Source organism: Bos indicus, chromosome 2 (assembly GCF_029378745.1).
Source record: "Bos indicus isolate NIAB-ARS_2022 breed Sahiwal x Tharparkar chromosome 2, NIAB-ARS_B.indTharparkar_mat_pri_1.0, whole genome shotgun sequence".
Classification (NCBI taxonomy): Eukaryota; Metazoa; Chordata; class Mammalia; order Artiodactyla; family Bovidae; genus Bos; species Bos indicus.
Window position 1 is genome coordinate 21,100,582 of NC_091761.1, and position 16,622 is coordinate 21,117,203.

Sequence of the window (16,622 nt, forward strand, 5' to 3'; positions counted from 1 at the left end):
TGTCAGCTTCCGCATCTCTTTCCCTGCATTTTGACACCCTGTGGCCCCCCTCCCTGTCCGCTCTGTGCTCAGGATTCCAGGAGTGGAGCATCACCGTTGCTGTTAAACAGGAGCAGATAACTCAGATCAAATCTCCGTGGTAAATCGGCTTCTCAGCATCTGGTGCCGTTCCTTTAATGAAGCCTTTTTCTCACCATGATGTGAATCCATTAGACACCAAGAAACTGGAGTATGTAAAAGATTTTGTTTATCTGGCCCTTCTCAAAGGTACTGTCTGTCATCATAGATGTCTGCAATAAATGTAGCAACGGCATCACAGAATGTGTGAAGCGATTAGATTTATGAGGTACATAAACTGCGAAGCTTCTAATGACCATAATTCCTAACTTCCATCATAATACCTACATTAGTGTCATGTTTTCCAGAGGACTTTAGGTTTCTAAAAATATCTTAATTGTGGTTACCATATTTACCCTGTAATTCCTTTAATTTGAAAGTGGAAGAGCTCTCCCAGAGGTGAAGCCAGAGGAAACCGCCCACCCTTCCGTATTGTTTATGTGGGCAGTGGGGCAGGATGGATGGCCCATCTTGCATGTTTTGCAATTAAATTAGATAAATCTCCTCTGAAAAAAAGAGAATCCACACTAATAAGGAACAGCTGATGACAAAATCAAATGTGGGGGTGGGGAATAAAGGGTGAGATTTTAGTCTTCATCCCAACTCTCCTACCGCCACCTCCGATTCGAGGGAGATTCTGTCCGAATGCTTTTAACATGTTCTCCTTCTAATGATTTGCCATTACTTGAAAAACCTTTGAAAGGATGCTAACTATCAGTCTGTTAATATTTGCCTTTTGACCCAGGCCTGAGATACTAGTTCAGATGCTTGAGACAAGATTCTTGGCCTGTGAAGTCTCTCTTTGACTTTTAAGGATAGAGGAAGACAGATCCTCTTAGGTTTGCTTAGAATATACACACACACTGTTTTTTAGCAATTTCTGAACTCAAGCAGAAAAGATGCCTTGTTGTTATTCCATTCAAAACTTGGTCGTTTGGTCTTGCTCTTCACAGTGCAATTCTTTCAAGTCCACTTCAAGGATTGGCTGAGTGCAATGGCTGTTTTTGCATCTTTGCAGAATCTGGCAGATTTGAAGGATGCCCCAGATGTAACCTGCTGAAAGATGATGTCATACCTGTATCAATGAATTTAAGACTCTGACAGGTGACCTGGTGGACCTTAGCCAGAGACAGGGGGACTTGCCTAATGGATTTAAAAGAAAATACTTTTCTGAATCAAGACAGAATATAAGCTTATCTTGTAACATTCAAATAATAGAGATGTATAAATACATAATTTCACTCTCTAAATATAACCACTGTTAACAGCTTGATGTATATAATTTCAGACTCTTTCCTAGTAATACCCAAATATGTTGTTATTTTACATAAATGTAATAGCATTATACATGCTGTTTTATGATTGTCTTTTAATTTAATAATATACCATGGATACTTCTCTGGGGAAGTGAATACACATCTGTCTCAATCATTTTTAACTCTTTTTCTGGCATTTCATAGCATAGTTGGATCATAATTTATTTACTGTTCCCTTTCTGGTGAGTATTGAAATGGCCTTCAATTTTTTGCTTTTACAAGTAATGTTTCTAAGAACAGCTTGGTCCATGTACCTTTAGATGCTAATGAGAGTATTTCTGCAGGATAAATTCCTAAAAGTGAAATTAAAATATTTACAGTTATTATCAAATTTATATATATTCATATAGGTTAGAAAGTTGTTTTAAAATCGTGTATTTGTTTCTAGTTTTACCAGTAATCTATGGAAGTGATGCTTTTCCATACTCCAACATGGGAATTAGGCCTTTCATTTAAGTTTAAGCTCTTCCTTTGCTCTTTGCTAGGTGTGCAGATAAAACTATTTCATTGTTTTAATTTGCTATTACTTAGATTAATAATGATATGAATAATCTTTTCATATAGATATACATTTTTTCTTTTCATTATTCTTTATTCATATCTTTTACTATTTTCTATCAGAGTTTTCCTTTTTTCCTTATTAAATCATAGCTTCTCATTATATAATATATTCATGATAGAAGCTGGAAATAATTGTCTAAGTGTTTTATTTATTTCTCAATCCTATTTATAGTGTGCTCTAACATATAGACATTTTATATATTTTTTTATAAAATCTGTCAATCTTGTCCTTTATGACTTTTTACCTTTATGTCCTGGTAAGAAAGGTATATTCCATCTTAAGATGATAAGCATGCTCTCCTATATTTACTTCTAGTAATTATGTGGTTTTTAAAATATGTTGAAAATTATAATAAATCATTATTTTATAAGAATAAAATAGATAAGAATGGAACCTATTGTTTCTCTTCAAATGGTTAGTAATAGCTTTTACACTATTTAATGAGTCAGCCCTCTTTGCTAAATTTAAATGCTATACTTAACAGTCACTAAACATCCATATATTCATAGATTTGTTTCTACATTCTCTGTTCCATTCTATCCATACCAATACCGTGTTGTTTTAGTTATAGTTCCTTTAAAATTTATTTGAATTTGGTAGGACAAATTCCCCTCTTATTATATCTTATTTTCAAAAATTTCCCAGGTGTCCTAAGCATTTACTCTTTCAGATTAACTTCATTATCTATTTGGAAGGGTTGACTAAAATTGAAATTTTTGAAATTTTATTAACATATAGTTTCTGAAAAGTGAGAAAGAAGAAGCCAAGGAGAGAAGGATGGACTGAAGGCAGGATGAGAAACATTGACTTTTGGTTGCCTGGGCAGCGCAGTTTAGGGGGCTGGAGTAGCTTCCACAGTCTCCTTCCTGTTGGGGGCCAGGCTGCACGGAACTTGCTGAGGGCTGGCCAAGTGGCTCAGCGTGAAAGCCAGAGTGAGGGTGGGCCTGCGGACATGGAGGTGAACATGGTGTCCTTCTGCCTGTGGTCTGAGTGCTTGGCTAGGAAGAATGTTGAGTTCACTCATCACAGGGAGAAATGAGAGGAAAGCATCAAGTGGGCAAGCAAGAGGGCCCAGATCAGAACCCGGAGTAGGAACTGGATAAAGCTCTGCCCAGGGATGCAGGCCTGGTACAGATGGATCCAGCTGGAACACTCCAGTAAGGAGCTTAGTTAGGAGCATTTCTGATCAGGGGACCTTGTGAAGTCCTCCTGTTTACCTCCCATACTTCCTACTCCCTATTTTCTGGGGCCTGCTATGGGGTTACACTTGTGCAGCATAACTTGTCCAGTCTAGCTGGAACAGATCTGCGCAGTGGACACTTCACCAAAGCTAGGCCATGTACTCACTTCCTAAGGAGAGTTGGCATTGACACACAGGAAACAGATGGATCTTTCTTGAAGCACCTGCATTTTCAGTAGATAAATCTCTGAAGGTCTTGGTGGCTGTGCTTCAGCATGAAGACTGAGAGATTGAGAAAAGCAATCTATTTTGAAGAAGAATAAAACATATTCACAGAAAGAGCAGAGACCAATTTTTCCAGCTTATATTTGAGATCCAGTTGCATTCTATACTTTGAACAAGATGAGATATCCTGAATCACCCCTTTCGTAGAAAAGCTGGCTAGACTGCATTTATGTTACATAGAGTCCAAGAGGTCTTAAATAATACAGGCACTAAGGAAGCTGGGCTGGTGAAGTTATGAATTTCCTTGTTAATAAAAAGCCAAGGTCTAAATTAAAGGACTGAAACATCATTGAGGAAATTGCAGAAGGCAGGGATTCAGCAGGTTGATCTAGAAATGGCACTTAGGATTTTGCAGTCAGCTAGGCCAAACTTGGCAGAAGGGGATAGGGTGCAAAGAGCACTGGGCAGAGAAGGAGATAGTCAAGCCCAAGACCATGGAACATTAACCTTGAGTTAACCTTGGACTAATTCTGGTCCAACCAGAATTGCTGGACCTCCCTTGATAAAATAGGGCAGTTGTGCCTGCTCTATGGTCCCAGCCAGGAATTTTTTGAGATGTGTGGCAGGGACCAGGTGTACCCAGTGGGTTGTAAAATACTATTTCCATGCAAATCATTGTTGCAGCCACCTTACAGGACCTGTGTTATAATGTGTCACTCTCTGGGGTAAAGTGCTTATAAGCTCAGTAGCTGACTGATCTGTGCTTATGGGATAATTGGAAGGAGAATAAGAGATGGGCAGGGGGCAGGAACCAGGGCAGGACAACTCCAGGACGTGCCACCCTTACTCTAGTTAGTGGGACCAGTGCCCAGTGGGACACCCATGTGGAACACAATGTGAATGAGGCCCCTCTTTAGAGTTATGTGATGTGAAGGTCCTACTCCCTGGGTCACATCTAAAGAGAATTCCCTCTCGTGCTGGGAGTGCTGGCTGGGAAAGGGACCAGTGGTTAAATATAAAAACAACTCCCAACTGGAGGAATTCCCCTGGCAGCTTCATCACAGCTGTGTTGTCCAAACCTTTGGGGAAAGGCTGAAAACATTAGGAAAAGCATGGGTCTGGCTGGTACTCGAAGCCATGCACCCCATAAACTGTGTCAGCACCCCATAAACATGCCACTTTTAATGACAAGTGCATGTCTCTGCTCACCACCATCATTTATTCTACTGCAAAATCTCCCGGAACTGTTGTTTCCAGAATTCCTTTTATCTTAACCATTAAACCAGCCTTGGGGAGATATTGAGGTCAGTAGTCCTGGACCTGAGTCATATCTCCCCTGACCTCACCTGAGCAGTAACCTAAATAGGGACAAAGGCTGTGGAATGATGCTAACAGCCTCACAGAAGCTCCCTGACCAGGCTGGCATATGTGGAAACCTGGATCCATCAACTATCCTATAATGGTTTATGAATGTTCGCCCTGGAATAGGGATATTTTAAAACATCTGCTTTGGTGATAATTAGCATGTGTAGGTGCCTGGAAGGTAGAGGATACATTAAAAATGTGTGTGCCATGTGGAAAGAGGGGTGCCAAGCCAGAGATGCATATGAAGATGTGTGACTCGGGAAGCAAGGTGTCAGGAGGGCTGAAGCTGGGGATGGAGCTGGGAGTTGCAAAAACAACCCAAAGCAAATCAGAGCCCAGTGAAATCAAATATAGCCACCCCGCCCCCTAACAAAAAGAACTCAGAAAGAATGACAGAAAGAAATCTTTTTGGCAGTGGGAGCAAAAAGAATAAAAGAATGAGCCCGCTGTTGAGTAGGAAGCCCTGTCCCAGAGCAAACAGAGGTGTGTTCTGTGTGCTTCTGAGTTTCCTTCAAAAGGAATGTGCTTCAGACAGCGAGGCCCTGGAAGAATGCGGCCAGTGTGCGGCTCTCAGATAAACTCAGGGATTGAGGTGTTCAGGCCCAGGTGATGACTACAGAGTACCGAGGGGAAAATAATTTGTGTGTGTGAGGTGGGGGTGAGAGAACTGGTCAGCCATGGTTGAAAAGTCTTGGAGGATGGCAGAGGTGTCAGAGGGTTGGAGGATAGTTCTGACATGATTTCAAAAAAGAATTCTGACACAGAAGACCAAGACTGCTGATCCCCTGCCTAATTTTGGAACAGTTTCTCACAAGGTGTGTGAGCTCTTAGAAGTAGAAAAAGGTTTGCTTATTAGGGAAATATATGAGTTTGTAAAAATAATTCATTTCAATGCAACCAAGATCCCCCTTCTCCCTTCTCCCTCCTCCTTCTCTCCCTCTCCCTCTCCTTCCAATCCATCCTCTCTTTCTTTCAAGTTAGAAGTTGGACAGTTGAAGAAATTCTGAAGGTAAACTTACTTGCTTAAAAGGCATTTCATATCTTTAATATTTTTGTGAATAAGATGGAAAAATATGGGAAATATATTTTTATATATAACACATATCATTAATTAAAACAATATTATATAACCAATATATTGTATTAGTATATGACTACTGACATAGGCTAAATGTTTGTGTCTCCTTCAGATTCATGTGTGGAAATCTAACCTCCACTGTGATGGTATTTGGAGGTAGGGGGCTTGGGGAGATGATTCGGTCATGAGGGTGGAGCCCTCATCACTGGGATTGATGCCCTTACAAAAGAGATCCTAGACAGCTGCCTTGCGTGTTCTGCCATGTGAGACCACAATGAGAATGCAACTTTGTGAACTAGCATTCAGGTCCTTACCAGACACCGAGTCTACCAGTGCCTTCATCCTGGACTTCCCAGCCTCCAGAACTGTGAGGAAGAAATGTTTGTTGTTTAAGCCACCCAGTATGGTATTTTGTTATAGCAGCCTAGACAAACTAAGACAGAAATATTATCATATAATAAATAAGTATATAATAAATGTGATATAATATTTCATTATGTTATTGATAACAGGAGTAAATTAACACATAATGTAATATTACATTTTCATGTAAAAAATTAAAACTATCTGAATAAGGTGAAAAATATATATTAAGTAACTAAAGAACAACTTAGTGGATTAGGGTCAGCCAGAGGAAGTAGAATGCAGAGGGTAGGATTTTATCGAGTTATCTGGGGAGCCAATTAGAAGTGCAAATCCCACCCACCCAGACCTATTGTCACCAGGGGCAAGGCCTGGGAATCACCATTTTAAACAGATCTCCAGATGATTCTCGAGCACATTCACAGGTCTGTACCTTTAGACCTGACGTCCCCCCTGAGCTTTGTACTTGTGTATCCCACAACTTCCTCAACATTTCCACTTGGATGTCTAACATTCTTAAACATAGCTTACCCCCAATAGAATTCTTGATCCTCCCCACACCTCCTCTTCTTTCTGTAAATGGTACCATCATCCATCAAGATGTCTGGCCAAAATCTCGAAGGGATTCCTCTTTCCCAAAAATCCTATATTGGCTTTACCTCTGAGGGAAATCTTGCTTCCGCCACTTCTCACCATTGCCCACCCCACCCCCCCACCCCAAGCCTAACGTAAATCACCACATCATCTCTGGGCTTCTGCTAACTTCTACTATTACCACCCTAGTCTCTCTGCCTCCACCCTTGCCTCCTATTCCTTCTCCTTAGAACAGCTTGTTTAATCTTTGTCACCTTTCAATAGCATCTTACTTCATGGACAACAGATCCCAAATTCCTCATATTGGCCTCCAAAACCTCAATCCAGTTCTTGACTACCTCAGTTCATGACTCAGTCTCTGACTCCCTAGGTGCCAGCTGCCCGGGTTTCTTTTTCATCCTGTGAGCACAGCCCGCTTGTTTCTGCCTCAGGACCTCTGTACTTGACAGCCTGTTTCACTGTTCAACCTTCACCTTGTGGGTCATGTCCTCAGAGAAGCCTTCTTGACAACCCCAATTCACTCTCTACTTCATTACTCTTTGATTTTACCACCTAAAATTCTTTATTATCTATTTATTTGCATGGTTGTTGTCTGACTCCCTGACAGAATATAAACCCCATGAATGGGAAATTTATGCCTAGAGTGTTGTTTAGCACATGATAGGTAGTCAATAAATATATGTTGATGAATGAACCACTGATATAACAGACAAGGCTGGACTTTGCAGTTATCCCTGGATATAAATCTCTACTGCATGTCCAGCTTCCAGCCCAATACCCCTGAGCCTTGTATAAAAATCTGGCTCCTGCGAGATTCTTGCTGTTCTTTGTGCTTGTGAGTGTGTGTATGTGTGCATGTGTGCTTAGCCATGTCAGACTCTTTGTGACCCCCTGGACTGTAGCCCCTAAGCTCCTCAGTCCATGGAATTTTCTAGGTAAGAATACTGGAATGAGTTGCCATTGTCTACTCCAGTTGCTGCCCTTCACTCATTATCTAGTTCCCCCTCTTCCCACACCAGACAGCACATGTACTGAACACTACCTGCTTCATATCTTCTTCCTCTCCCTAAGGAATAGCATGGCCCTGGGGATCATCATTGTTTACATGGTTGAAACAGGCAGTACCATGCATACGTGCTCTGTCGCTTCAGTCGTGTCCTACTCTTTGCTACCCCATGAACTGTATAGCCCAGCAGGCTCCTCTGTCCATGGAATTTTCCAGGCAAGAATACTGGATTGGGTAGCCATTTCCTTCTTCAGGGGATCTTCCTGACCCGGGGATCGAGCCTGGGTCTCCCGCATTGCAGGCAGATTCTTTACCGTCGGAGCCACCGGGGAAGCCCAAGCAGCATCCTAATGCCATAGTTCTCAACAGTGGCTGAGTGTTAGAATCATCAAGGAAACGTTAAAACAGTGCCAGTGTTGAGGTACCTAGAATGAGGTACCTAAAGGAATCAAAGTCATGGAAACAGAGAGTAGAATGGAAGTTGCCAGGGGCTGGGAGTAGGGGGAAATGTGGAGTTAGTGTGGAATGAGTCCTGAGCTCAGCTGGGGAAAAGGAAGACATTCTGGAGATGGAAGGTCACGATGGTTGCACAACAATGTAAATGTGCTTACCACTGAACTGTGCGTTTAAAATGGCTCAAGTGAAAAGTTTCATGTTATATATTTTTTACAATTAAAAATAGCAAAAAAATAACAGTGTCCCGGCCTGTCAGCCTTTCAGGGGATAGGGCTTGGGTGTCCAGTTTTAAAAACCCCCTAGGTGATGAAGCCAGGCTTCACAGCTGCTGCCTTCCTTACTCATTCCCTGCCTTCACGACTCCAACCACTGACATCCATCCTCCATTTCTGCAGCTCCCTCCCAGGACCACACTTGGCGTCACTGCAGAGATGCCGGGAGGGGTCATTTGAACTCAGCTTCATCCTGTGGTCCTATGGCCACTTGTTTGTGTCACCGTTCAGCTCCTCTTGTACACTGACGGCCCCTGTCTTTCTGTCCATCCACCCTTCCAGTAAGTGTTCACTGAGCACCTGCCTTTGCTGTGCTCTGGGTTAACAATGAGAAGACAAAGAGAAAAATACCTGTAATTCTTTAGATTCTGTTCCCTAATAGCTCCGGACTTAAAAAAAAAAAAAAAAAACCTGACTCCATTTTCATTGCTTTGGCCCTCGTGTAGGCCTTCGCTCCCGATTTATGCAGTTTCCTCACTGTTCTCCAAATTCCTCTCCCTGTGAAATCCATTCCTATCTAAAGCACAAAGCTTTTCATGGCACTCCTTTGCTTATAAATTTTTATTATAACATCCTTAAGGTTGAACTTCTAATTTCTCTCTTGCCTTTTTAAAAAAAATTTGAGTAGGTAAATATAAAGGACTTTCTAAAATATTTTTTTTATTGTGAAAAATAGATGTAGGGCTTCCCAGGTGACTCAAGTGGTAAAGAATCTGCCTGTCAATGCAGGGGATGCAAGAGACCTGGGTTCGATTCCTGGGTAAGGAAGATCCCTTGGAGGAAGAAATGGCAAGCCACTCCAGTATTCTTGCCTGAAAAATTCAACAGACAGAGGAGCCTTGTGGGCTACAGTCCATGGGATCACAAAGAGTTGGAACACACACACATACATATATAAAGTTTGCCATCTTAATAATTTTTAAGTATACAGTTAAGTGGCATTAAATATATTCATGTTGTTGTAGAACCATCAGTGCTATCTGTCTCCAGAACTATTTCATTTTCCCCAACTGAAGCTCTGTACTGGTTAAATAGTAACTCTGTATTACCTCTTCAGGCTTCCCAGGAGACTCAAGTGGTAAAGAATCCATCTGCCAGTACAGGAGGCATGAGTTTGATCCCTGGGTTGGGAAGATCCCCTAGAGGAGGAAATGGCAACCCACTGCAGTGTTCTTGCTTGGAAAATTACCATGGACAGAGAAGTCTGGGGGACTGTGGTCCATGGGGTCACAAAGAGTCAGTTACGACTGAGCACAATGCACATCCCCTCTTCCCTCAGCCCCTGATAACCACCAATCTCCTTTCTGTTTAATGAATTGGACTACTCTTGGAACCACATATAAATGGAATCATACAGTATTTATCCCTTCATGTGTGGTTTATTTCACTTAGCATAATGTCCTCAAGGTTCATCTGTATTGTAGCATGTATCAGAATTTCCTTTTTAAGGCTGAATAACACTCCTTTGTATGTATATAATGCATTCTATGCATCCATTCATACATTGATGGACACTTGGCTTGCTTGTACCTTTTGACTATCATGAATAATGCTGCTGTCAACATTAACATTCAAGTTGCTTCCTATTCTTTTGAGTGAATAACCAGAAGTGAAACTGTTGAAACATATGATAATTCTATGCTTCATTTTTTGAAGAAGTACCATAGCTTTTTTACAGTAGCTGCATCATTTTATATTCCTACTGGCAATACACAAGGGTTCCTCTTTCTAACCATTCTCACCAAAATCTGTTTTTTTTTTCCATTGTTGTTATTGCAGCTTTATAACATCTACTCAAATGGGTATGAAGTAGGTACCTTTTAAGACCTAGAAGGTGTTGAAGAAAAAGAGTTTATGTGAGACCAGTCTGTGGAGTTGTACAACTTTCTCCAGAGGGCTAGTGGTCCAGGTGGAGGGGCAGAAAGCATATCTTAGTTTCTTGAACTATTGGTTTGGTCAGTTGATAACATGGAATCATTTAAAAAGCAGTAATTCTAGGAAAGATTAAGATATTTTTGTTAGCAACTGCTGGGTAAGGGATTCCCCCACTTTGTAGTGATGTGGGGTAGGAAGGTAACCATAGAAACACACTGTAGTTTTATTTACACATTATTTGTAGCTGGTGCTACATGAATTCATGGTTAAGCTTATCCCAGGAGTTGTGTAATAGCATATTGATTTTATTTATGGGTTTTTAAAATATGTTTGATTTTATGCTTATGATTTTATTTACTCTATGAGTGCTCAGTTCTTCCCAATCTTATTTTTAAGGTCTTTAAGAATTTCTGATCAAAAACTCTGTTAGTTGTTGTTAAGGAGAAGTACAAAGCTGAATGGCACGACTAGACATTGGTGGCGCTTCTAATGAGCAGAGAAGACCAGAGCTGACTTCTTCCTGGAAAACTGAGGGCCGGTCATCTTGTTTGTGCCCATATTTGGCCTGACTCAGGGTTCTTCCTGGTGGATGTGCACACATGTCTCAGCCAAGACACATTCTAGTGTGGAGGTGTCTAGGGATTGGAAGGGCATGGTATAGGCTGGCGGCTCCTCCCGCCTTTGCTCCCTTCCCTGAGTGAGAACCCTTTCTGCACCTGTGTTGGGCTGGGACATCCCCTTGACCACTAGAATGAGGAAAATCTAGTTGCTTTGTCTTCCACCTAGTCACGGCCTGATGCTCCTGCTAGCATCTTGCCTCAGAGCATCAGCAGGGGACTGGTTGCAGCTGTTCAGCCTGGGGCCCATCTATCTCCTACCTCAATGTGAGCCTCCTCAAAAAAGGCGTCCAAGGCAGTTTACTGACACAGTAGACAGAATTTTGAGGCTAGAGGCAGACCTTATGGACCTGTGGAGTAGAGCCAGATACATAAAAACCCAGCCCTGGTGCAGTCAGGCTGGAGCACTTGGTTGGTGCCACCAGAGGAACCTTCCATGGAAACCATCTGAGGTCTCAGCATGGTCGTTCTTCACCAGGTGCATGGGTTTCCACAAAGACTTAGCAACAAGGGCCCTGCCTGAAGCCAGACACAAACTTTGTCTTGCAGAGAGTGTGGGTGAGAGGTATGTGGGGTGTAGAAAAGGCCCACGTAAAGCAGCCTTCCAGGAAAACTGTTGAGTTCCGTCTGGGGAAGATCTATACACTACAAAATCTCTTCATGCTTGTGACAGAAATATTAATGCCCAAACTTGGATTAAATAAAAGAATTTATTCTTTTTGTTGGTTTGTTTTTGTATATTTGAGGGCTGGGGAAACATTTAAGGAAATTTCTAACACTAGTGTTAATTTTTCTGTAACCTAGAATCAGAATTCAGTTTAGCAATCCTTCCTTTTTAGCCCTCATTAGGTTTGGGATTTATTAGTCCTGATTCAGGCAGAAGACTCACCCAAGCTACCTACCTTTGTTCTCCTTTCTCGAGAAGGTTTGTCTGAGGCATCTGAGTGCTGTGTTAAGAGATGATACCGCAAGAGGGAGTGGGACTGTACTGCTTACTTGGGGGCCGGCTCTGGTGAGCTTCCACACTTTTGTTTTTCTCACCCTTCCTTGATGCTGAAAATCGCTAATGAAGCCATAAAAGGAAAAATGACATGTCTGTGGCTCCTTTTTCCATGCCCTATGGAAAGAGAACACAAATAAACCAAACAATCCAACAAAACAAAATCCTTTGTTGTTCTGAACGCTTACTGATACTTTGTCGCTACTGATTGTTAATTACTGTCAGGTAACACTTTGGGTGATTAATTGACCTCTCTTAGCCAAAACAATAAAGCCTATTTAACTAATCCTGTGGAAAGCTGAGAGCAGGATTTGTTGTGCTGTTCTTTCTGTTGCTGGGTGATCCTCCACCGCAGCCCCCATCTCCTCATTTCTAATCACACCTACTTGGGGAGAGAATTCTATAAATACACCCTCCACTTCATCATGGGTCCTCAATCTATCTGCAAATACTGTTTTTGGAGTCATTAAGACATATGCTTTACTCTTGAAGACAGATTGCTTAATTTTGTAAATGAAAGAAACCTAGGAACAATGCACAAAGGGGGATATCTTAAGCATGTTCTTGCTTCTAAAATCTTTCTAGGCAGCAGTTTACTTCTACTTTAAGCTGAGCATAGTGGATTTTCTGTCAGAGCCTGAACCCATTTTCCTGGTGCTGCTAAGAACTCGATGGGAGCAGTTTCTCTATGCAAAATGCCATGAGGAATGAAAACTCACTTGGTATGAAAACTTTAGGAACTCACTATGTAACCACGGAGACAGACATAGGCACAGTGTTTATTCTAATTGTCCAGGGTCCTCACTCAGAAACTCATCTTTCTGGCATCTTAATCTTAGACTTTCCAGTCACCAGAACTGTGAGAAATAAATTTCTGTTGTGTAAGCCACCCATCTATGTATTTTATTATGGCAGCCTGAGCAAACAAAGGCAAAAAGCAATATTTTAATGGTCGAATTTCATGTATTAGGGTAGTTGGGGGAAGGGGAAGACATTTTGCAATAGTTTGTCTGTCTGTTCTTTTCCTCAAATCACACCCTCTAGAGAGTCCCATTGGATTACTACAAAAATCTAATATAACCTGATATAATAGCTGTTAGAATTGTTAAATCTCACTCAGTCCAAGAAAAAAAATTAAGTTTATTCTCCTAGTTCTGAACACATTTCTGGGATGGAATTTTTTGTTGTGTGAGAGTTGATCGGAGTATCATTTTCTCTTGAACAGATTCGAGATGGAGAAAAATGTATACAAATGCCAGAAATATCTGTGAAATGGTCTTATTTTATAACTGCTTTTCTTAAGCTCGTGATTCTTGGCCATACTGCATGGGATAGGTTGCTTTCTCTAATTGTACCAAGGGACAACGAGGACTGTTCTTAGCTGAATAGAAAGTGGAAAATCAGCACCAAAGAAGCAGAGTTTGCAAATAACAAGACATAACCCTTCAATGCAACTTACTATAAGGGAAGACTGAGACTTTTTTTCTTTATCCCTTCCTAATATTATTGAGTTATAATTTGCATACAATACTAAATTAGTTTCAGGTATATAATGTAGTGATTCGATATTTTTATACATTATAAAATGACTGCAGCAATAAAACTAGTTACCATTCCTCACTATACAAAGTTGTTACAATATTACTGACTATAGTCCCTGTGTGTACATTATATCCTCATGACATTAATTTTAGGGCTGTAAATTTGTACCTCTAATTCCCTTCACCTACTTTGTCTATCCTTCCACCTCCCTTCCCTCTGGCAACAACCAGTTTGTTTTCTGTATCTATTTTGTTTCTGTTTTATTTTGCTTGTTCATTTGTTTTGTTTTTTTAGACTCCATATATAAGTGAAATCATACGGAATTTTTCTCCATTTGACTTATTTAAAGTAGCATAATACCCTCCAGGTCTATCCATTTTGCTGCAAATGACAAGATTTCATTCTTTTTTATAGATGAGTAACAATCCATTATGTATCTGCTTTATTCATTCATCTATTGATGGAAACATTCTTTAGGAAATTCTGCTCAGCTCAGAATACTTCTTATTCAGCTGGGTGATGACAGTAACTTTATTTGACCTCTACATTGATAACCCCCTTTCTCCTGCCAACAAAACTGCTTGGTAACAGGTAGTGGTTCAGTTCAGTTCAGTCACTCAGTCGTGTCCGACTCTTTGCAACCCCATGGAATACAGCATGCCAGGCCTCCCCGTCCATCACCAACTCCCAGAGCTTGCTCAAACTCATGTCCATGAAGTCAGTGATGCCACTCAACCATCTTATCCTCATCCCCTTCTCCTCCTGCCTTCAGTCTTTCCTAGGATAAGGGTCTTTTCCAGTGAGTTAGTTCTTCACATCAGGTGGCCAAAGTATTGGAGCTTCAGCTTCAGCATCAGTCCTTCCAATGAATATTCAGGACTGATTTCCTTTAGGATGGACTGGTTGGATCTCCTTGTTGTCCAAGGGACTCTCAAAGTCTTCCCCAACACCACAGTTCAAAAGCATCAATTCTTGGGTGCTCAGCTTTCTTTATAGTCCAACTCTCACATCCATACATGTGACAATGTGTAGTGAAGGACCCTTCATTTGTGGTGAAGGACCCTTTAAAAAATAATTTCCATTACTTTATAGATCCACATTGTATAAAATACAGTAAGAGTGAATCATTGGGAAAAAATGACATGCAAAATAAAAACATCACTTTTTTTTTATTACTGGATTTGGCAGACCTTATCAAATTGCTGCAATATTTTTTCAGTGATTGCTATTCTGTACTTACCTGTCATTGGTCTATAACATACAGATAAATGACCCCACTCTGAGAAGTGTAGACCAATTACCAAGTAAACTAGCAGGTCCATAGGACTTCTTCTTGGCCCTATCCTTAGGGCAGAGGGCTCATTATCTTAGAATTGCCCAGAAGGTTCTGATCTATCAAACACTGGAGGCTTCCCTCTGGGTTCACAATCTCTGGGATCCTCTTCCCATGGAGGGCAGTACTTTGAGACACTGCTCCTGATGAATTCATCTTCAAGTCTTCTTCATGCCAGATCTGATTTACCCTGACAAGCAAGCTTGTCTTATCTCTGAGCAGTGCCCTTAGGAAAATGAGGCAGAGGTGATATATTGTCAGTTGCCTTTTGCTCCAACTCATATCTTTTGTGTATGAAGGCTTTTCAGAATGAAAATCAGAACACAGAAAAATGGTAAAAACAGCAGGAATTAGAAAATAGAGGTTATGGAGATTAATTGAGACCGAGGCATCACGGGAATGGGTCAAAGGCCACAAAAACTGGGAGAGGGGACACCAGGAGCAGAAAAGGAAGAAAGGAAAGGAGCATGAAAGGTCTCTGAGGACCCTCTGTCTGGGGTTGGTTTAGTTCATCAGGATTTTAACACTTTTTAATAGTTCACCTCAGTAATGTGAAAAAGAGATGGAGCCCAAGACCCAGGCCTTCACCTACTGCCCCAGAATGAACATGGGGCTTAAAATGACAGACGTCATCTCCTGATTTTGAAAAATAAGATGTTATATATATAGATATATCTTCTATATTATTCATTATATATATGATTCCTTTAAAACAAAAATAAAATTATAATAGTCATGATATTTTTTTACTATTCTTGATTTAGTTGAGAAAACTATTCTTTAATACTCTTGCTTTCAATTTTCTTCTTAAGAATTCCAAATCTTTTCACCTGTATTATCTACACATCACTATTGAGATATTATTATTTACTTACATATTCAGTTAACAGATCTCTATAGAGGGCTCCATCTAGCAGTTAGCAATCTACAAAGTAGCTAGGAGCCATAACAGTTTCTTCTAGATTTGTGAGAATAGACTTCAAGATAGAAAGTATAAATCATTAAGACTTAAAAAAACTGTTGTGGGCATTGATTGGTATGGGTTCTAAAGGGAAAATAGTGAGGCAATCTGTGCTCTTTCCTTTCGTTCAAAAGTGCTCACTAGCTTCATCATAAGGAAGCCTGTGAGGTTTATGACAGGAAAAAACATCTGTGTTTTTGAAGCAGTTTGCTAAATATGCACTTGTGATTGCTTTGAATTGTTATCAATGCAGGTCCTAGTCGCATAGAACCTGTAAGAATGAAGGAGACTTTGGCTGCCTTTGTTTTCCCACTAGAGAATTCACCTATTTCCCTGTGTATTAACTTGCCCTGATTCAGTGCCTCTCAGCTGACTTCACAAAATGCTGGGTGTGTTAGGTTCTTGCCTGAAGTTAGGTTGCTGAGAGCATTTATATTTACTGCAGGCTCTCCCACTCTCCACTGAAGAGTTTAACTGAAGTTGAGATAAATGAACACAATCTTCTATTCCATACATACTAATTTGTTTCTTATACACAACTGATGCTCAAAATATGTACGTGTATGATCACAGAGTGAACGTTTTTATTTTTTGACTTCCCAAGTCTGAATCCCATTCTTGTGTTTGAGGAATCCCCACCTTAGGAGGCAAGGCAGGAAACAGAGCCCACCTCCCCCTGAGAGGTTGTTAGTACTCGACACTCTTCCTCAGGCTCCCTAGGTCATAGCCCATTAGGTGCCTGTGCCTGAGATTTAGCATC